Here is a 22,745-nt window from a genome sequence, read left to right on the forward strand (position 1 = left end):
TTGTGGTGAAAAGGAAGCAGAAAATGCTACACACTGGCTTCACTTTCACTGTAAAAAAAAAATGTGCTTGTGTGATGAATTCCAAAATCCCGTGATCAAACTAGCCCAAACAAGACTAGCTGTGATATAGAAGGATGGAGTGGAGGAACTGCAAGAGACATGCAGAAGTGGGCAGCTGCACAGGAGAAAGGTGATGGAGCATCCGCACTAAACAGCTACACACAGGCAGCTCCCGGCACATCTCATGTACAAGACAGCACTGAATTCTCCTCAGCAACTTCCTCAGCGCTCATCCAAACTAATTTTACTGGATCAGACATGAGTAAAAATGACCTCGTGTGGATACAAGACCTGTCTCATGCAACGGCAAAAAATAAAAGCGCTCCCAACCCCAACATAACCCCAAACTTGGGACAACATCACTCGATTGTGGGTTAAGTTTCAGATTTTTTCCAAGGGCTTTAGTCACACAGGACTCCAGAGATGAACACCCCTGTGGCTGTAATCAAGGTTCAGATTTGGAGGTGTGAGTGTGCCTGCCCTTAAGTCCACCTTTCTGGCAGGGGTGCCTCACAAGCTGCAGAAATGCAGCTACCTCTTGGACACAGCAGCCACCGTCACACAGACGTGCTTGGAGGCTTCCGTATGTAACAGCACCAGGATGCTGGTGAAGGCAAAGGAGAAGCGAAGGAGAAAAAAACAGGATAGGAAACTTGCCAGAGAAAATAACTGTCTTACCTCTCTGCCGACTCCTCAGCGCAGCGAACGCTTGCATATATAAATCTTTACCTCAGAAAACGGATAAGCATCTCAGGTCAGCACAAGGAAGAGCAGGAGAGTTCTCATTCTCCCCTGAAATGCCCCACCCCCTCTCTGAACAGCCCGGGTTACCCTCCGTGAGGAGCTCCAGCCTTCCTCGGCTCCTCCGAGCTCTTGGGGGTCTCCGAAGGAGACGCCGCACCCTGGAGCTGCTCCTGAGCTTCCCCTGCGCTCAGGGGGAGGAACAGCTGGGAAGAGTCAGCACAACACGCTCCATAAATTTTCCCTCAGCCTTCTGCAGACTAAGTCCTTGAGAAGAATGCCTACGTCTTGTCGTTTGTTGACATAGTAACCACGTTTAAGTTTTTGCCTCCCTCAGAAGCCATCTGCATAAAACAATTCATTACGAGGGAGATTTGCCCAGCCTGCAGCAGGCTGGTTTAGGCGACTTGATTTGTCTAAGGAAGAAATAGAGAAATAATTGTTTAAAAAATAGAGATTTCACAGACCCCCCAGACTAAGCGACTGTTTCCTTACAGCAGTTAATGTTAAGGACTTCCACAGTTCTTTGAAACAAGTGAATTTCCAAGTAAAAGGGAAAACAAAAGTTATTCACATCAACAGCCCATTTGTAATGCCTAAGCGCAGTAAAACTTCAGGAACTTTTAAGGAGTTCCCAAACCGTATTTTTCTCCAACTTATTCACATATATTTATCGGATTCCCTCAAAGATGCTTCAAACCACTTAAAAGTTCCCAATAACGTTTTTATAACCACAACAGATACTGGGAGAAATAGCAGAGGGTCAGAAACAAGTAAAGTTTGTGGAGGACTTTACTCTCCCAATCCTATGGAGATGAGCTCTTTAGTCTCCGCGCACTGAAGGAGAGAGAGATGAAAGAGAATTGTGCTGCAGGGGTCATGCGGTTTTAATGGGTATTTATGCAGCACTTCATCCAAACTGCTGCCACCGCGCAGATCTACATTCAGATTTCTAACCCTTTTACTGGTACTTTCGGCTATAGGAGCAGACTGGCAGCATGTGCAAAACCATACTGCCCTGAAATGCTTTCTCTACCTTGCAAAATGAGAGGAGTAGGGTGTAAAGTAACAGAATCCAACCCTTGTTACTTGGCAGTTGAGAAGACCTTTACAAGCAACATTTCAGTGTTTTAGTTCAATGTTGTCTTATAAGAACTGTTTTATTTGTAAATCTCTTTAAGCATTAATTGTATATTACTTGCTATGGAAAACTTAGGTTTGATCAGGGTTACATGTGTGCTTAAGCTTGGAAACAGCACAACATAGAGAGTGAGAGATCTAGCGGTCTGGAAGCTATAACCTTTTCCCCTCTAACCCTGAGATTCATTACAAGTTACCACAACCTCTCCGACACTTGAGCATCCTCATCTTCCTCATACCATGTTCCCTGCTCTCCCTTCTTCCGTCCTTCTCCCTTCCTCCCACCCCCCCCCCCTCCTCCCCAAAATATATAATAGTTCTTCCAACTATTTTTCCTGACAATTGTTACTTAATGCCTAAACTAAATAGAAAAATTGTTGGCAAAAGGGAAAAGAAAGGAAGGAAAAAAAATGTTCTAAATGTACATTCACTACTCATGATTTTGGAAGTCTTACTCTTCAAGGGGGTGTGTGTGTGTATTCACTGTGTATTGCAGGTCAGGCTCTGAAAATATAGCTGCAGAATCAATGTATATCTCTCAAATTATCTTCAGCTGATACCCCGACCTATCACCAAATATGTGAGAGGTATTTTAGGTATAGGCTGGATATTAGGAAGAAGTTCTTCACAGAGAGAGTGATTTGCCACTGGAATGGGCTGCCCAGGGAGGTGGTGGAGGCACTGTCCCTGGGGGTCTTCAAGAAAAGCCTGGATGAGGCACTTAGTGCCATGGTCTAGTTGACTGGCTAGGGCTGGGTGCTAGGTTGGACTGGATGATCTTGGAGGTCTCTTCCAACCTGGTTGATTCTATGATTCTATGATTCTATGTTCTAAATGTTTTCCAAAATCAGTAGGTATTCTGAAGCTATGGCACAAGATGCTGCTGCTATGCAAATTACTCTTACTGGATATGTGAACCAAAACCACTTTCAGCAGACAAGGTTTGGTTAAGCTTTTCAAATATTATAAAGAAGATCCATAAGGGTGGACTGCTAGCTCCCTTCCCTGGTGTTCCAGGAACAATTCAGTGAACTCCCTTGAACAGGTGAAATGTGTTTGTAGCTCTGGCAGCACCAAGATGGTAAGCAGGAGCTACGCTGCTGGCCAGGTCTTCTCTGGACTTATTGAGCTCAGTTTTGACATGATCAGCTGGTAATGGCAAGCTGCAGGCTTCATATGACCATCACCCTCGCCTACTCCTTGCATCCTTGACACATTCTCTGTTTGCCTTGCACTGTGCCTGCACTGGGACATTTTAGCAAGCTGAAAATCACTCAAAAAAAAACAAGCCACCAAAAGCCACAAGCTTTCATTTCACCAGCGTTTCAACCCTGCCTATCTACAGTTGTGCAACTGCTGTATGCAGAGTCAGGCAGTGCAGGCTGATGGGCAGAAAATACAGAGGGACTGTGGAACAGCAGTCCCCACTTACACTAGATTATGCATGTTACATTTCCTTCCAAGCCCTTTTATATCTGTGCTCTCTCAACCAAAAGTGATATTTTTCTCTAACTCTACAGACTGTAAGAGATTGAAAGATACTGCATTGAAGCTGTACTGGAGGCATAGCAGCAGGCTGAACTCAGTTTGCTGCAGAAATATAGTACCTGCGATCCTCTGCACCTAGAATGCAAAATCAGTCATCACAAACTCAAAAACTCAGCTTCAAATAACAGACTGTCATTTGGTAAATAACGATAAAATATACAAGAAGTAAACCAGGTTTGTTAGTGTATGCTGTGCCTACCAAATACTCTACAGTCAGCAAGAATACAGGCACTAAGACTTTCTGCTCTTTGAGGCTGAGGGACCTGGGGTTGTTTAGCCTGGAGAAGAGGAGGCTCAGGGGGGACCTCATTGCTGTCTACAACTACCTGAAGGGAGGATGTAGCCATGTGGGGGGTGGCCTCTTCTCCCAGGCAACCAGCAATGGAACAAGGGGACACAGTCTCAAGTTGTGCCAGGGGAGGTTATAGGCTGGATGTTAGGAGGAAGTTCTTGCCAGAGAGAGTGATTGGCATTGGAATGGGCTGCCCAGGGAGGTGGTGGAGGCACCGTCCCTGGAGGTGTTCAGGAAAAGCCTGGCTGAGGCACTTAGTGCCATGGTCTAGTTGACTGGATAGGGCTGGGTGCTAGGTTGGACTGGATGACCTTGGAGGTCTCTTCCAACTTGGTTGATTCTATGATTCTATGATTCTTTGGACATTGAGCCCAGTTTCCATTAAATAAGCTACTCGGTGCGGAAAACAAGCAAACAAATCAGCACCAGTTGTATACAGCCCCAAAGTAATTTTTAGCGGGACTCTAGAAACATCTTTCTTGGTGAACACACTGAATGTAGTTTGTACTAAGATTAGTTAGGTTTGCTTTTCTGAATATGCTTTTGACCAAATAGGAATGATATCCTGTTTGGACTATTTCCTCAGAAATTATATCATAATTAGTGCTGGTTTACCATACATTGATACCTTAGAATGGTAGTACCTGGGAAGTACCATCCACCAGATTTCAGGAGAAAATTGCACAAGTACACGGACTGGGACAGCTGTTGGAGGTGAACCACTCTACTGATGAGATGACAGAAAAGTCTTGTCTTTCTTTGTAATGGTATTTTGAAAAGCAAAGCACGAATGAGCTCTAGCCCAGAGCTGCTAGAACAAAGCATTAGCAGCTGATTAGTGCAATGTTTGCAAATGCTCTGGTTCCTGTAGAAACACCTAATCCTTCCTGAATCCTGGCCAGCATTTATGGCTACATGCAGACAGTAAAATACTGTTCTCAATTACCTGCTTCTTATCTCTATGGTCCGTTTTGTGTGACAATGGTTTTTCAGCTAGATTTTTAAAGCTTAATTATTCAGGCCACATACTCAGCATCTATTTACATTGCTGTGTGCACCAAGGATTTACTCGGTGGGGGCCACTCAGTGGGATGAAAAAGTTTGGTTACTACCTTAGCCATAGGGTACAAAACAAAGCAGGTAGAAGACAGAAAAATACAGAACCTGTAATGCCAATCATGAACTTTCTGTAGGACATAATATTGAAGATTCTCAGATGCCATTTTAAAAGTGTCTGGAGGGAATGGCAGATTGTCAGAGATGAGGCTGAGAAAGAACTCGTTTCCATTCCAAGGCTAACCTCCTCCCTGCTCTGACTGTAAATTGGGATTTACAGTATCATTTCTTAAGGATCCTGCTCAGTCTCACAGCATTCAGTCCACAAGGCCTTCTCCATAAAAGGCCACAAAATTCTTAGTTAAACTTAAAAGGCAAAACTCAGGGTACAAAGCACACATCTAACAGAACGAGGTTTGTGGTCCACTCTCATAAAAGCAAAGGCTGAAATTCCTGGTCACTTTGAACAGATGCCCTTTATCCAAATCAGATCAATGACCTGAGCTCATTTCATGGCTGTTTCTTTTGCTTAAGCTTTTAAAGCTTTGTACGTGTGCCCCTGTGTGGTGTGGTGTTCTGGAAAGTACCTTGCCGTCACCTTATTGAACTTGATTGAATTTGGGCCCTAAATACCATAGTGCTGGATATCTACAGCAAATGCACCATGCCTGAAGCAGCAGGCACCCTGTGTTCAAACTGGAGTACAAGTGCAATGGCTTTGCAGCCTACAGCTCTTGCTGATGAAGCTGTGCCATTCTTAAGAGCAGCTGCCATTGAAAAGGCTGTCCACTGACTGTCACTTCATGCTGGAGCTGGCATTTGTCATGAGTCCACCATTAGCTGCTTTTTTTGCCTGGTGAGCAGAAGAATCTTCATTTCATTCCTGTTGGATTGTTTTACCCTCTAATAACTCTCTGACTTGCTCTCCATAGAGTGAAGACAAGAATCAGTGCTGCTCTGAGGGAAACAGCAGGAGTGCACCCAAGCAAGCAAGAAAGGAATGCCTCACACTTTTTGGCAGTAGTCCCCTTTCAGCCCAGTTTATGTATACTTCATGGCTGTACTCTTAGGCCACAACCAGAGATTTTGTCCAGGCCTCAGATGAACAGGGTCAAGAGGTTATTTCTTTATCCCTCCCATACTTCCTTGAAGATTACTGTCTCCTCAGATCTGCCTACAGGGTGGTATGTTTTGTTCCCTCTTCTCAATCTCAAAGTGATCTGGAAAAAATCTCCTATGAACATCACCAAGGCCAGCACAGATAATTTTCACAGAACTGAGTGTGACAAAGTGAGCAACTTGATCACTGCATCAGAGGGTAAGGTTTCACAAGGTGCATGCATGCCTTAGTTAATGGCTTGCTACCACTGAAACAGGGCATTGGATCTCTTCTCTCCCTTTTGGACAGTCATCTTCACCTCCACTTAATTCCAGGTCTGCTGCTCCTCTGGCAATCTGATGAGCTCATTTAATTGACCAAAAGATGTGATATTGTTGTTGTTTTTCTACAGCCTGTGAGATGAATCAGCTTATGCAGGAGTGACAGACCATTCACCACATGCAGTCATGAACCAGGAAGGTGCTTGAGTTAGGGTGCATCCTGATGGGAAAGGAGGAGAAGTGCTTGGTGTACAATATCATCTTAACATGGGTCAGTTGCAGCCTCACTTTAACAACAGCCATGATTGTAATTTCCTAGCTGAGCCTGATATCTGTCCCAGCAGACACTTTGCAGGCTACGGTGAGTATAGATGGATGGTTTGCACAACACTGGAGATCTTTCATCCCCTCTCAAGGAAAAGCTCTTTCTTGACATAGACAAGAACAACTTCCATGGAGGTGTTAATTTGTTTAAGGCTTCTATGCAGGTCCCTTGCTCTTCAGAGCCCGAAGAGCTTTGAGTCACCAGTCTATTGAGATGCAATACCTGTACCTCAACACACTGTCAGAAGACTCTGGTAGGAGAAAAATGAGGAAAAAATAGTGGAGATTAAAAGCTTTCCACGTTCCTTTGAATTACTACCTCCTGATTTACCAAATCATTTTGTGAGTCTTGACTGGTTTACTTGCAAGTCTACACCAGCTCCCACCCCAGCCCTGGCATGCTGACATCATCTTCCTCCTTCACATTAGTATTCACTCACTGATGAAATACACATACGTAGAGGAGGAAGAAAACTCAGTGCTAAACATCAGTCTAAGTGCCAGTACACCATAGCAGGCTGGTGCAGTCACCTCTGGCATTGCTTCAGAAGGATTTGGGTAATGTCTCTGTATTGTATCTTGTAGCAAATACTTGCAGGCTGACATTCTCCTTCTTCAATTGCTGGCTCTTGCACTCCAAAGGTTGCTGTAGTTGGTCATGATTCAAAGAGGGCTGAACACTTGTGGGAGTGATTTCAAATTGCTTTCTAAATGTCCTGTTTACAGGGAGGCATAATCTTTTAAGGAAGTAGTTTGCTTTCTAAAAAAGAAAACCCTTTCAAAGGTTTCCCAGTATTAGTCCTCAAGCCTCTTGCTCAGCTGGCCCAACAAGTTGAAAGACCAGTTTGCATCCTGCATTGTCTGACAGTTATGAATTTCCTCCTCTAGCCACGAATCTTCTGGATAAAAAGTATTCAGAGGCAGAGCGTGTAAGGTGGATACTTCCCCAGCCTCAGCCTTCTTGTGACACATCAGTCAATTCATCAGTAGGAACTGGAACTTTGCTCTTTAAACATGTGATTTATCTGTATGTAGCCCAAGATGTAATACCAACTCCACTAGTAGCCTCTGCAAAGGATATTGCTAGAATCTGCTAGGTCTAGTCACACTGTGAAGTCTCTCCAAAAAGACTAACATGACTGCTTCTGCTGTTCAGGAAGAAGTTGCTTTTGCATACAACCACTGAACCATGTTAAAATCTGTCAGAGATTTCTGCTATCCTCCTTTCCAATTGCCCTTCCCTCCCACTCCCATTTTCAGATGCACATTCCTTCCCTTCTCTATTCACTTGTTTTCCTGACTTAATTCTCTGCTGTTCTAGTGAGTTCAATCAGCTTATTCTGTAACTGGAGAAGTGCCAGAGCTGGCAACAAGGCAGGCAGCAAGGATACATCATGAAGAAAAGTGGAAGAAAGTATGCTTGAAGAAGCTGTATTTCAATCCTTTGGCAATGTTCAAACATAAATGTAAAAACACAACCTAATAAAGAGACAGAATGCAGGGCAGGGCATAGAGAGTCTAAAAGGCACAGAGAAAATGAAGACAGCAAATCATCTGTGCCTGCACAGGATGCTGCAGTCTGAGACAATCCCAGTGAATAGCTGATTTCCTATCCTCACTATATACAGATATAATGCCATCACAGGAGCAAAGAGTAGACCATTACTCACTCTCACATTCTAGGCAGTTTTGACATGAACCCATGACTCCCCAGCATGCTCCAGTCATGCTGCATTGGCTGTTCAAGTAACCACAGGAGAAAAAGGTGGTATGTGACTGTGGGAAATATATCTAATTTATTAATTTGAACTACCATTAAATAAGCCCTGTCCTCTACGTGGTGAGCTTTGCTCTATGAACAAACCTGGCTCCTCTGGAGCATGGGTACATCAATCAGGAGGGCAAACCCTTACAGACTCTGCATCTCTGGTGAGCTCCATGAACCCTAGTTGGTGGCTGCTATCACACTCCCCAGGGCCTTCCACTTGACCTGCCTTATTTGGGATTTCCCATTAGCTGGGTTATTGGTTACTGGAGAGTTGATTAGCTCATCTTCCAGATACAGTCATCTCATCCCAAAAGAATGACACAGAAAACTGACTCATAAGCACACAGAAGTGGCTACTTCTCAGCTGCCATGGGGGAATGGAGAGAAAGCTTTTGAGCAGCCTGCTCAAGGTGATCTAGTGATATCAGCACTGACATTCAGGAAAGTTAACTTTGTGTTTTCCTGCTATTGAAGGTGATCATATTTTAAAATTCATTGGTGTTATACATAATCAGTGCAGCAATGCAAAGGGACTAATGGTGAATTTGGAAGCTATGTGGAAGTAGCTTTTTCTTTTCATACTTACCAGTGGTTTTCCACAACGCTCCGTGTTAATTCACAGGATCACAGGATCAAAGGATGTCAGGGGTTGGAAGGGACCCAAAGGGATCATCGAGTCCAATCTCCCTGTCAGGACCATAAAATCTAGCTCAGGTTGCAGAGGAACAGATCCAGACAGGCCTTGAAAGTTTCCAGAGAAGGAGACTACATAGCCTCTCTGAGGAGCCTGTTTCAGTGTTCTGTGACCCTTAAAGTAAAGAAGTTCCCCCTTATGTTGAAGTGGAACGTCCTGTGCTGCAACTTACATCCATTGCTCCTTGTCCTATCACAGGGAGCAAGTGAGAAGAGCCTGTCCCCCTCATCCTGACACCCAGTCCTCAGATATTTATAGACATTTATTAAATCCCCTCTCAGTCTTCTCTTCTCCAGACTAGAAAGCCCCAGGTCCCTCAGCTTCTTCTCATAAGGCATGTGCTCCAGTCCACTAATCATCCTTGTAGCCCTCTGCTGGGCTCTCTCCAGCAGATCCCTGTCCCTCTTAAACTGGAGAGCCCAAAACTGAATGCAGTAAATAAATTAAATTAAATGTTCTGATAACAGTGCTAAGAGCAGTGGAAAAGACAACATACTAAACGAATTTAGCCACTTCTCATATTTTACATGCCACTTCTTGGTCACAGCCAGTGATTTTAAATGCCTGGCACCTGGAGCCAGAGTGGTGTGTGGAGGACCCTTGGTGCTGGAATTCACCTTTCTTACTCCAGTTGAATCCAAGTTTGCTGAACTTTGCTCTTACCTGTTCACCAGGGCAAGAAACACAGAGCTTTTTGCATGATCCTTCATATGCTGATCTACAGCCCAGATGGTTGGAGGCCTCTTGGGAGTAAAGGAGAAGAGTAATTTAGACCTATCCTAGGAAGTCTTTGAACCTCAGGGCTGCAGGAAAACTTCAGTACAACAGTAATGTACTGCAGCCATCCACTCCATTGCAAGGATGCAAAAACCATCAAGAGATATTTTTGCTGGATTACCAGAATAATGTTGTTCTGAGCAGATGTTATCTACTGAAGTCTGTTTTGGAGCTTACCACACAGGTTCTGTCACACTGTCTTTCCACTCTAGGCTATCAGTCCAGGGCAAGTAGCTGCATCTCAGGTTTTCTGCCTCTGGAGCCTGGCAAGACAACATCAGTAACCAGAGAGCCCAGAGCAAGGCCACAAGTCATTCCCTGGCATTTGAGGGCAGCAGCAGGTGTGGGGAGCCAAGTGGTCTCTTGTTTAGAACAGAAACCTGTTTACTCTGACACTAGTGACATGCCGTGGGTGCTGTATTTACCATTCGCATCTGTACTGACATCCTGCTGTGTTAAGTCCAAAATCAAATTCAATCAACAGCCTAATTTGCAAGACATTTACTCCTATATGGTGGCACTTGATTAATTTGTTGATGAGTGCTGTGGAAATGCTAGTCTATTAGGAAAGGTGAAGCAGAACCACCTAGAGATCATAAAAGCTTAGTAGAAGGGATGACCCTTGACGAGTTCGGTAGCATCACCAATGTGAGGGCAGTGCTGCTGTCCTGCTGGTCCTTTGGAAACCCCTCCATAGCTCTGTAGGGTCAGCAAAGACAGCATACTCCTGTTTGTGATCTATCGAGCATATCCCATCAGGGTTTTATTTCTACCCCTCTGTGAGCAACTGACACTGCTTGTTTATCCCTGTTCATAAAAACATGGCTCAGCTCAGCCTTCACAAAGCTCACCTCAGATTTTTGCAAGCATCTTTCTCTGAGCCACAGGGGCCCCACTGACATTTTTGCCCTGTTTTGCTGAGTAGCAGTCACAGCTCCCACAGTCAGTCATACCGGGCTGCACATTTAGTTGTTGGTGAGTCAAACACGGTGTCTGTTGGATTATAGTCAAGCTAGTGGGACAGGCTGGAGTAGGCTACCCAGGAGGGTTGAGAAGTCTCCCTCTCTGAAGATATTCAAGATCCACCTGCATGCATTCCAGTGTGATCTGCTATAGGTGATCCTGCTCTGGCAGAGGAGAGAGGAGTTGGACTAGATGATCTTTCAAGGTCTCTTCAGCCCCTAACATTCTGTGATTCTGTACTGCTACAGCCAGAAGCCAAATGTGCATTGACACAGAACTCCAGCCTCCTAAAAGCAGAGCTTGTAGCAAGGTGTTTTTTTCTGACCAGAGAGCTCAGTATATGCTTTTTATAAAGTCATAGTAAACTACACAGAAAACAGTGGGTTTGCAGGGAATCACGTCGTTGACAGAGGGAGAAAAAGTATCTTTGTTCTAAAAGAAATTTGGTTAAGACTCTAAACTAAGTGCCATTTACTTTGGCTTTCTCGGCACACCCTGCAGCATTTACCAGCAGGGATGAGAATTTACACTGCTCAGGCCCCTCGGAAAAGCCACCACAATGTAAATCAAACCAGGAATAGTTTGCTTACAGCAATGGTTTCCCCAGAGACTTGTGTTGTGTTTTAGGTAAAAAAAAAATAGCAATACAAGTAGGAAGATGATGACTTGGGTGAAAGTACACAGATCTGTTACATACAGTAAACATCACTTACGCTGAAGATTCCCCTGAGACTTTAAAAAGGCCAGTTTAAATGTACTAAATTATCACTCCTTCAGACTCCATAGCTTCTGCCTTAGGCAGCTACAGTAAAGTTAATGTATTCATTTAAAAAATAGAAATACTTCTGCCTCTCTTGAACTAGTCCAAAGGGCACATTTCAAAATAAATGTGATTACTTTGTCCATAAATAGCCTGAATGTCTTGCTGACATTTGCTGACTTCAGAAAATATGACTTTTGGTTCTATTCAGAAAAGGGAAGGGTGTGGGGTTTGCCAGCTAACCTTTCCTGTTTGTACAAAACTCAAACCTCTGAGCTGGACTGGACCTCCAAACTTTTCCATGGGACAAAGAATATGTGACAATGCCTCTCTTTCAGACCCACACAAAATATCTCTCAGGCACAGAGTAACTTATTCTTGAAATGAGCTTCTTCAAAGGGAAGATTAAAGAGGGTGTGGGCCTCCTCAGAGAGGAAACAGGAGAACTGGTGACAAGTGATGGAGAGAAAGCTGAGGTTCTCAACAACTTCTTTACCTCAGTCTTCACTGTCAGGGGCTCCCACCACACTCCTGAAATCATGGAAGATAATGGCAGGGGCTGGAAGAATGAACTGCCCATTGTAAGTGAAGATCAGGTTCGTGACCATGTGAAGAACTTGGGAGTGTACAAGTCCCTAGGACCCAATGGGATACATGCACAGGTACTGAGGGAACTGGTGGACAAGGTCACTAAACCGCTCTCTATTATATTCCCAAAGTCATGGCAGTCCAGGGAAGTCCCCACTGACTGGAAAAGGGGAAACATAAGCCCTATTTTCAAAAAGGGAAAGAAGGACAATCCAGGGAACTACAGGCCAGTCAGCCTCACCTCTGTGCCTGGTAAGATCATGGAGTAGATCCTTCTAGAGGCACTGCTGAGGCAGAAGAATAATGAAGAGGTGGTTGGGTACAATCAACACAGCTTCACCAAGAGCGAATCATGCCTGACATATCTGGCTTGATGGCCACACCCAAAGAGTGTCTGTCAGTGGCTCCATGTCCAAGTGGAGGCCAGTGACAAGTGGAGTCCCTCAAGGATCAGTCCTGGGACCAGTCTTGTTTAACATCTTTGTTGGTGACATGGACAGTGGCATTGAGTGCCCCCTCAGCAGGTTTGTCAATGACACCGAGCTGTGTGGTGCAGCTGACATGCTGGAGGGAATGGATGCCATCCAGAGGGACCTGCATAGGATGAAGAGGTGGGCTCGTGCCACCTCTTGAGGTTCCACAAGATCAAGTGAAGGGTCCTGCATCTGGGCTGGGGCAATCCCAGGCGCCAATATAGGCTAGGCAGTGATTGACTTGAGAACAGTCCTGAAGAAAAGAACGTGGGAGTGCTGGTTGGCAAGAGGCTTGTTATGAGCCACTGTACACTTGCAGCCCAGAAAGCCAACCGTATCCAGGGCTGCATCAAGAGAAGTGTGGCCAGCAGGTTGAGAGAGTGGATTCTTCCCCTCCACACTGCTCTCATGAGACCCCACCTGAGTTACTGCGTCCAATTCTGGTGCCCCTATTACAAGAAAGATATGGACATGCTGGAACATTTCCAGAGAAGTGCCACAAGGATAGTCAGAGGGCTGGAGCACCACTCCTATGAAGACACACAGAGAGTTGGAATTGTTCAATTTGGAGAAGAGAAAGCTCCAAGGAGACCTTATTGTGGCCTTCCAGTGTCTGAAAGGGCTTACAAGAAAGCTGGTGAGGGACTTTTTAGGGTGTTGGGTACTGATAGGACTAGGGGGAATGGATCCAAGCTAGAAGAGGATAGTTTTAAATTAGATGTTAGGAAGAAATCCTTCACCATAAGGGTGGTGAGACACTGGAACAGGTTGTCCAAATAGGAGGTGGAAGCCCCATCCCTGGAATTTTTTAAGGCTGGGCTGGACATGGCTCTGGGCAACCTGATATAGCAGAAAATGTCCCTGCACATGGCAGGGGGATTGAAACTAGATGAACCTTAAAGTCCCTTCCAACCCTGACAATTCTGTGATTCTTCCCTACCTGCCCTTATTTACAATGTAGTGCACATGGTCAAAACAGAGGACATAGTGACTCAAAGGAAGGACAGTCACAGAGTTATCTCCTTTTGCAAATGGTTTAGCAGGAGACTTGTGCTCACTTTTTTACATCAGTGCATAGACATGTGTTTCAGTTCTGGTTATGTGCACCAACAAATACAGCCTGCCACTGGACATTGTTGGAATGCACTTTTGCAAGCACAGCTACCTCTCTGAAATTTGAGATGTAGTAGCAGTTCGCTAGGAAATAACAGGAAATGCACACAGAAACACTGTTCTCTCTTCCTGTTCTAACCTTCTCCATGTTTTCTCTGGTGTATTCCCCCTGCAGTGCCACAAGCACAAGGAGGGACACTTGCGAGTAGGAAAAGTCACAGCTTCTTCCCCAACCTCCATCAGTGCTGCAGGCAGCTTTTGCACAGTAAGCAAAGGGAGCAGCAGGGATCCAGAGGACATCTGTTTTTGCTCGCTTTCCACTCATTACATATGCATGCATATTCAGGCATTTAGGCAAAAAGTATCCTCAAATTCTTCATGAACACATACTGAGCTAAGCTGGAGTGAAAGAAAACAATATGGAAGACAAATAAACCTTGCCACAAACAGGTATGTGTGCCAAAGCCGACCTCAGCCACAGGGAGACCTCAACTACCAAACACAGATTTCCTTCCACAAACTCTGGGAAAGGGCCTCTGGACAAATGAGGGCAAGCCTAGGTCAGTGAAAGGAGGATATAGGTCTTTTAATGTGTAATGAGGCAGAACCTAAAAATCTACTGAAGACAAAAGAAAAGCAGCCAGGTCAATGAGGAGCATCAAATGCAGCCTTGAATCTACTAGATGCTATGGTGGGTTCAAAGCGTGTTCAAGACCCAGACATGACAGGGACTCCGTTAGCTGAATCCCAGTATTCATTTTCTATCCAGCAAAATTCCAAATCACAAGCCTCACTTGTCTTTGATGTTTTTAGTTTGTGCTATCATCCTGGAGATATAAGAGCTCAAGACTGCCTTAGTCTTGAAAAGAGGTTTTGGGTTTCCTAACGACCTCACAGATCCCATCCACTGCCTCTTGGATGTCATTCACGCCCTCAGAGCAGGGCTCTGGAAGGGGAATCAGAAAGGGCAGGGGCAAACGGGTGAAGATTAATATTTCTTCATCACTTCTGGTAAATCCAGGCTTGCCTCATTATTCCTAAAGAGATAAACAGCAATTTCTGTGTAATTTTCTATTCCACAAGACATTAATACCTTCTCTCTTTGTATAGTTATGTTATTCACTTGGGCAAAACTCTCAGGCTTTGGCAGAGAGAGATGCAACAAGCCAAGAAAGGCAGAAGATACAAAATGATTGCTGAGGAAAGTGATAGTGATGTAACTGATGCTACATTCAAAGGAAAACCTTTTGTCACTAATGGATTCATCAGAAAGCCTCAGGCAATGTCACAGGCAGCCACCTTGCAGAGTCAGGCTGATCTCAGGTCTCTAGAGCCTGCACTCCTTATTGACTTGTATTTTCAGAATGCCCACCTCTAATGATCAGGAAATGGAAATCACAGGGTAGGATAAATGGGCATCAGACTACTACTGACAACTGGAGATCTGGCTTGCGTGATGCTTTCCCCTCAAAATTCATCTACTTGCCCTGAGAAAATCAGGTGATCAGAAATTTCCAAAACACTTCACAGGGTCCTTCTGAGCAGCTGGCATAGTCAGTACTGCACCAAATGATCATGCACACTAATGGAAATGCTTCTTTGGCATTGTAAATCAAACCGATGCATGTTTTAAATGGAAATGGTGTGTGATAACAGTCCTTTCATCTTTGCTTCCCATCACCTTTTAATCCTCACTAACAAAAAAGGCTTCCTTTCAATTTTGCCATATTGTGAAGGGCTTGGTATTCATTAAAATGCTCAGCACGAGGACAACTTTCCACAAATAATAAGCAATATTAATCAATCAATTAATTTAGCACATGTGAGAAATATCAGCCTTAACTGTGCTCTATTTACCTTATCTAGAAAGAAAAGATAATACCAGCAATGGCAGCTGAAATGCACTCCTGCTTCCCAGGAGTGATGGCTAGGCTTGGCAAGGCCACCTCTAACCTCAGTGATGCTGAGATGGCATGTCAATACAGTCACTGGTCTGTCACTCTATGAGTGGACAACTTTCTGCAGTGACCAATGTCACAACTCCTCTGCTCAAGTGCAAGTTCATTGCATAATACAGGGTTGTGATGCTTAGTGTGTGTCATCTCCAGCAAATGCCCCAAGAAACTCATGCAAAATCCAGCAAAAAAAAAAAAAAATTAAAGGAAGGAGTGAAAGGCATTTCCTTGCCTTTTCCCTAGAGCCAAAGGTATAAAAAGCATTGTCATGTACTTGGAGCCATTGCTTGAGCCAGCAAGTCCTGTAGCACTGGATTAGTTTAATTATCCAGTTCTGTGTGGATTGTTTCAGATTTTACAGTCCTATTACTCTCACTGATGTATGAAATCCTGAGGAAAGTGCATGCAGACTCTCTATAATGCAGTCTGTCTGATTCTTAGCCCCTGGAGCTGGAAATTCTGGGGAACACGTGCAACATCTCAGGCAAAGCAAGCTGCTTTCTGGCCCTGGAAGCTGCTGGAGGGCACTGAGAGCTGAGCAGACCAGAGTCATGTCAAACCAGGCAGAAAGCAATCACATGAGGAACAGCCCTTCCAGGGCCTGGGTAGATACCAGTCCTGCATCTCCTCTTCTCAGTAGCCAAGAGCCAAAAGCACTTGCATTCCTCACATCTACTGGCAAATTATGATCTGATATAGTACTGGTACCTAATGATGTACCACACCTATTTTTGGCCCTCCACAATCACTTTGGCTCATCACAACCACTTCATTTCCGAACTGTTGCACCTGTGAAAGCATATGAGAAAACACAAATATACCTTCTTGCTCTTCACATTTTTTCTTTGCATGCCACAATTCCAGAGGGAAACCAACTATGAAGAAACACAACATCAAAGTTCTACAGGGATTGTAGAGACCTAACATATAGAAAGATGACTTTCTTAGTCTAAATTGAGAATTACTTAAATTAAGTAATCAATTAAAGATATTTTTGTTAGGCATAGTAACCCAGTTATTAAAAGTAATAAATCTCTTATTGCCTCTGCTCAGGGTGGGTGATAATCTAAATGTGCAATTTCAAGTTCAGTGAAGTTACCTGATTATACACAGCACAGTGGTGGAGTTCTGGACAAATCACTATAACTGCCTGCAAGGTAACAGTGTGGAATGAGAACAAACCATTTTTCCAGACATTTGCAAGTCAGACAGCTTTTCACCTGCTCTTGATCACAGAGGAACAAATTTCCCACGTCCACATTCAGCATTATGTAATCAGCAATAACAAGCACTTTGCACCCCTGTGCACTGGCCCTGCTCAGAACCAGCTGGGAGGAAGGAGAGATCAGCATCCTGCAGATATCTTCCCTTTACGGACCATGCATAAATAACAATATGGTTGGAAGTCCATTCCAGGAGACAGCTTATTCCACATACAGCAGTATTTCAAATGCAGACAGGTCTGCAGTTCAGGTCTACTGAACTTTCTCTGAGATGGCAGCATGATATAGACAATGTAATTACTATAATGACAAAGGAAAACAAAGTGGATCATAAATCCTATAAAACTTACATCTTCCTCTTGCTCAGCCTCACCAAATTCATTTATCTTTTTCTGCTTCTCGAGTGATGGAAAAAAAAAAAGATGGACTAACAGAGCCACAACACATCAATGTCACATCTGTGGTAGTGTTGTGAAGGTGCCACATGGAAGGCTGGTCAGCACAGAGCCTGAAGCTTGTCTTTCCAGGCTGTCTGCAGAATGTGTCTCCAAAGAGTGTCAGATCTCAGCAGTCTCTGTGCTGCTTGGTGCCTCTTAGTCAAGATGAAGCTGGTTGCTGGAACATGAATCATCTGCATTTGGCATGCAGGACCACAAAACAGGAGATGTTGTGGTGGAGCTGCAAATATATAGGGATGCAGCAAAGCAGGAAACCAGAGACAATTATGTGAACCTCACATTAGACTCAGCAAATATCTGAAGTGGTTTATAGTACTGTAAGTCCACAATAAAAGGTGCAATAGGGGAACAAAATGATGGTAAAATGTGTTATACAAACTATCTGATGAAGAACATACCAAGAGACTTGAACTACAATTTCACACTTGAAAAGCAAGGTAATACAGATGTTGAAGGGAAACCCACCTCTCTGTACACCAACTGAAAGACAAAGTACAGTCTGGCCATCTGTGAAAAACAGAAGCCATAGAGCAAAAGCAGAGGAAAAAGTTTTAAAAGTTTTACTGTGAAGGGTGTCTAATGAACTGCAATCTTTGGTGCTAAACTCTGGCTCTTAAGTGAATCTTTTATTCGGAAATCACTTAACATCTGTTGAGCCATCTCATGGTTATGTGAAGCAGACTATCAGAAGCTTGGAATAAAAACATGAAATCCAGCATTGTCATATCCACTGTTCCACAAAGAAAACACTAAGTGTACATCTGGCAATAGGCAAAATAGAATTTGTTCTTTTCAGACTATAAATGCATTCAGTTTTTCAGCTTCAATTCTCCAGGCTAAACTCTGTGCACTTACAATCCTTTTTTGGGACCCTGGAAGGAACCTCTAGGGATTAGGCAGTGCAGAACAAGAATCCCAGATATCTCTGGGATTCTAGGAATGTAAATTATATGGACTCTGTATAATGCACAGCTGTGCTAGCTTTATTTGTAGGGTATTTGAAGAGGGCCAAGAAGCTCTAAAGCAGCCGTGATGCTCTCCTGATCCAGGGCTAACCAGGGTCTGTTTCAGCCCTAGTGAGCCTCAGTTCTCCATCATCAAGGTTGGACAGTGGTGCCCCATTACACCTGGAGCTCAGCTATTTACTCTTCTACTCCTTGCCCACCAACTACATTTATTTGGAATCAGGTGTCAGCCTCTTTCCTTGTGTCTTTAGAACAGAAGGTATTTACTGAGTGTTGTGAGCCTGACATCAGGGGTTAAGTACTGAGCTCTGTGTTTCAAGAGCTTCTTTCACAGGGATTTAAAGTGCACTGCACTGACATGTGTTTTTAAATTTCCTCCTTAGGTAAGATTTAAATGTTTATTTGGAAATGGTATGCACCTCCAGGCAACTCAATGCAACTGATATTTTGTCTTGAAGCAGAACATCTCATCACCTTAAGCCATGTATGCATAGAACAAGGAGTCACTTAATGATACATCAGCACCGGGTGAACTAGATATCCCTGTCTGAAGTCTACTTGGCACTATATACACCTAAATGTGGGGAGAAACATCTAGACCTAAAGAGACATCTCCCTGTCTTCACACAGAATGCAGGCAATTATCAAAACACAGTGGAAGGAAAAACCTGGTAACAGATATCTGATGGAGGCACAGGTGCTAAACAAGAGCATAATAGAGCAGGTGGCAATGGCATCTCTAGGACCAGCTCAGGCAATAATGAAAAGAAATGGACCCAGACAAAAATACTGCTACATGATGACACCAAGCTGAGTGGTGCTCTTGATATGCTAGAGGAATGGGATGTCATCCAAAAGGCCCTGGACAAGCTGGAGAGGTGGGTCCAGGTGAAATTCATGAGGTTCCACAAGAGGAAGTGTGGGGCCCTGCACTGGGCCAGAATAGTCCTTACTATCAATATAGGCTGGGGGATAAGGCGATGAAAAACAGCCCTGCAGAAAAGGACTTGGGAGTTCTTGTGGATGAGCATGGACGTAAACCGACAGTGTGAGCCTGCAGCTGAGAAGGCAAATCACGTTCTGGGCTGCATCAAAAGGAGTGTGGCCAGCAGATCCAGAGAGGTGATTCTGTCACAGCAACATGGACCTTCATTCCTTGATGACTCCTGCAACCCTGGATTGGAGGTTTAAATTTTTGGAGGTCGAAAAAAGAAGATTCTGTTTCTATTCCAGGCACTATAGCTAAGAAGAGGGCATAGTCCTGTCTTCAACTACCTAATGGAAGACTCAAGTTGTGCTGGGGGAAGTATAGGCTGGATGTTAGGAGGAAGTTCTTGACAGAGAGAGTGATTGGCATTGGAATGGGCTGCCCAGGGAGGTGGTGGAGGCACTGTCCCTGGAGGTGTTCAAGAAAAGCCTGGCTGAGGCACTTAGTGCCATGGTCTAGTTGACTGGCTAGGGCTGGGTGCTAGGTTGGGCTGGATGATCTTGGAGGTCTCTTCCAACCTGGTTGATTCTATGATTCTATGTATAATTGCTGGGCAGATGTCTCCCGAAATATTTGTATTAATTAATTAGATTTACTGTATTTTATTTATATTTTAATTTAGATGGGGGGGGGAAGGTTATGTCAGATATTTATGTACATAATTTTAATTAGATAGTCTTTCTTGTGCTAGTTTGAAGCTAGCTAGAATGTTTTTGTGAGAAGTGTTAGATTACAGGCTGTGAAAGGGAAACAGGATGATGTCTACTTCACTCATAGGCTTGCTGAGAAGTGTAAGAACAAGAATCCAAACATAGATAAGGCACTTCTTCTTGGTGCATTGCCTGAGCTGCATTTCTCTTTAGCCTCTCTGCCATCTCTCTGATTAATCCACTTTGCTTCCTAACCCCCTGGCCAAACCTCCATTCTTCCTTGGGACTGGGGTAAGGTTGAGAGGGGTGGGAGAAGGTGTGAGGGCAGTTGGGAGCCCCTCCCAGGGACTAAGTTTTCTAGGAGGGGAGTTGTGTTTCTGTATTTCCTTTTTGCCTTGTATATTTCTGTATATAACTGTATATACTGTAAATATTTCCTTGTATATTGTGCTGGCTGTAAATAAATAGCTTCATTCTAATTTCCAGAGCCAACTGAGTCTAGTCTGGGTGATTTCCAGAGTGTGTGTGTGGGGGGGGGGGGGAGGGGGAACACCCAAACCATAAAATTTCTTTATTTCCAGTAGGTATGAGACAGAAGTCTTCATGCCATACATGACATTTACTACAGGATCTTCCTCAACTGATAGAAGTTTGTCACATGTTGGAGCAGTATAGTGAAGTATGGCAGTAAACACTGAAATGTTTGTAATATTCTACATGGACTAAACTGATGATTGCATTAAATTGATGAATGTTGGACAGTTGCAGGAAGCAGTAAAATTTGGATGGATATTCTGTGCACATTGCAATTTTTCATACGCTTGCAGATTGTGTGACATACCAGGTTTGAAGCAGGCTTATTACTGATTATCAGATTCATAATTCATTTTTCATTAATTTCATGAATTAGTACTGAATTAATCCAATATACTAATGAAAGAAGAAGATTCAGAAATTTGGAAGTGTCCTAGTTTGAAGCTAGCTAGAATGTTTTGGTGAGAACTAGATTACAGGCTGTGAAAGGGAAACAATGGTGATGTCTACTTCACTCATAGGCTTGCTGAGATGTATAAGAACAAGAATACAAACATAGATAAGCGAGACGCTCTCTGTCTGGGCTATGGGCTGTTTTTCTCTCTCTGACCTAACCTGCCATCCCTCTGATCAATCCACCTGCTTCCTCATCCCCCTGACTCTCCAATCTTCCTTGTGCACAAGGCAAGTGTGACAGTTTGGGTGCCCCCTGCCCCCCCCCCCCCCCACTTTAGAAATCACCCAGACTAGACTCAGCTGGCTCTGGAAATATGAATGAAGCTTACATTTACAGCTAGCACAATATAGAAGCAGATATGTACAGTACATACAGTTATAGACAGAAATAAACAAGGTAAAAGGTAATACAGAAACACAACTCCCCTCCCAGAAACCTGAGTCCCCAGGAGGGGCTCTCAACCACCCCTGCACCTTCCCCCTGCCCCTCTCAACCTTACCCCAGTCCTAAGGAAGAATGGAGGTTCAGCCAAGAGGTTAAGAAGCAAAGGTGAGTTAGGCCAAATGGAAGGGTGTGTTAGAGAGATGCAGCTCAGCCAGCAGCCCAAGCGAGAGTGAGAGAAAATGGTGAATGTTATCTAATGTTTTCATTTCTTGTTCAGTAAGACTGTGAGGGAAGCAGACATCACCATTGTTATCCTTCCACAGCCTGTAATCTGGTTCTTCTCACCAAAACATTCTAACTAGCTTCAAACTAGCACAGCAAGGTCTAGGGTAAGGTAGAGAGGGGTGGGAGAAGGTGGAAGGGCAGTTGAGAGCCCTTCCTAGGGACTTAGGTTTCTGGGAGGGCTGCTGTGTTTCTGTATTACCTTTTCACTTGTATATTTCTGTATATGCTGTAAATATCTGCTTGTATATTGTGCTAAGCTGTAAATATAAGCTTCATAAAATTTCCAGAGCTGGCTGAGTCTCGTCTGGGTGATTTCCAAAGTGGGGTGTGTGTGTGTGTGTGTGTGTGTGCTGGTAACACCCAAATCATGACAAGAAGCAAATCAATCTGTGTTTGGGGTTTTTTTTTAACTAACTAGAAACCAACCAGTATTCTCTGATAATTCCAAGATGTTCCCTAATACTTCCATGAACAAATTTACAGAACTGAATAATCTCTGTAGACAACTTATCGCCAATGTATCAGATATAAACCAGAATGGTCTTCTTTTGTGAAGAAATCTGCCACAGAAATCCCTCCTGCAATGCTTTTGTGAACAGCTATCTAAAAGATGCAGTTACATAGACACTCTTCTTTTGCTATGAGATCCACTGAATTCACTTTAGGTACGTGTCCTGGTAAAGGTTTTCAGACTCCAAGCACAACCTTACCCAGGGCAACTGTCTCTCTGCAATGTGAATTTGTGTAATTCCTACTGGATCTGTATTAGAATTATGCTTCCAGGAATTTCTAAGCAGTTTTAAGGGTATTTAATCTTTTCCTTCAAATTAACAGAACAAACTGCCAAAAAATGTCTACAGAAAGGCTGAGAGGCAAGATTTAATCTTGTTTCAATTATTTTACGCCAAGGGAAATTTTCACTGTTTCTCATCCTGCAAACAATATTCTTTGCATAACTTCTAAGGATTTATCTAAGGATTTTTAAAGTGGGATCACTCCTGCATGAAAACAAAACCTGAATTATAAAGAGATCTCTCCATTCTTACCCTTATTTTCATCTTTCTTGAATGTGCAAGCTCTCCATGTGGCAAATTAGCTCAGGAACATGAAAAGGAACGGTTTCAATTCCCCAAAACCTGCCCACTATTTGTTCTGAAAATAATGCACTT

At 43.7% G+C, this 22,745-nt stretch overlaps 1 protein-coding gene across 3 annotated transcripts in view; it reads right to left on the reverse strand.

Moving 5' to 3' along the window:
- Window positions 1–22,745, reverse strand: part of SPATA13 (spermatogenesis associated 13) — a 221,042-nt gene that overhangs the window by 89,833 nt on the left and 108,464 nt on the right. The window contains exon 1 of one of the 3 annotated variants that reach the window (XM_064172017.1): window positions 739–1,039. The exons of the other annotated variants lie outside the window; for them this stretch is intronic. The gene's annotated coding sequence lies outside the window, so the exon portion shown is untranslated. Of the gene's footprint in view, window positions 1–738; window positions 1,040–22,745 lie in introns of those variants that run through there. 3 annotated transcript variants of the gene reach the window in all.

Source organism: Pogoniulus pusillus, chromosome 3 (assembly GCF_015220805.1).
Source record: "Pogoniulus pusillus isolate bPogPus1 chromosome 3, bPogPus1.pri, whole genome shotgun sequence".
NCBI lineage: Eukaryota > Metazoa > Chordata > Aves > Piciformes > Lybiidae > Pogoniulus > Pogoniulus pusillus.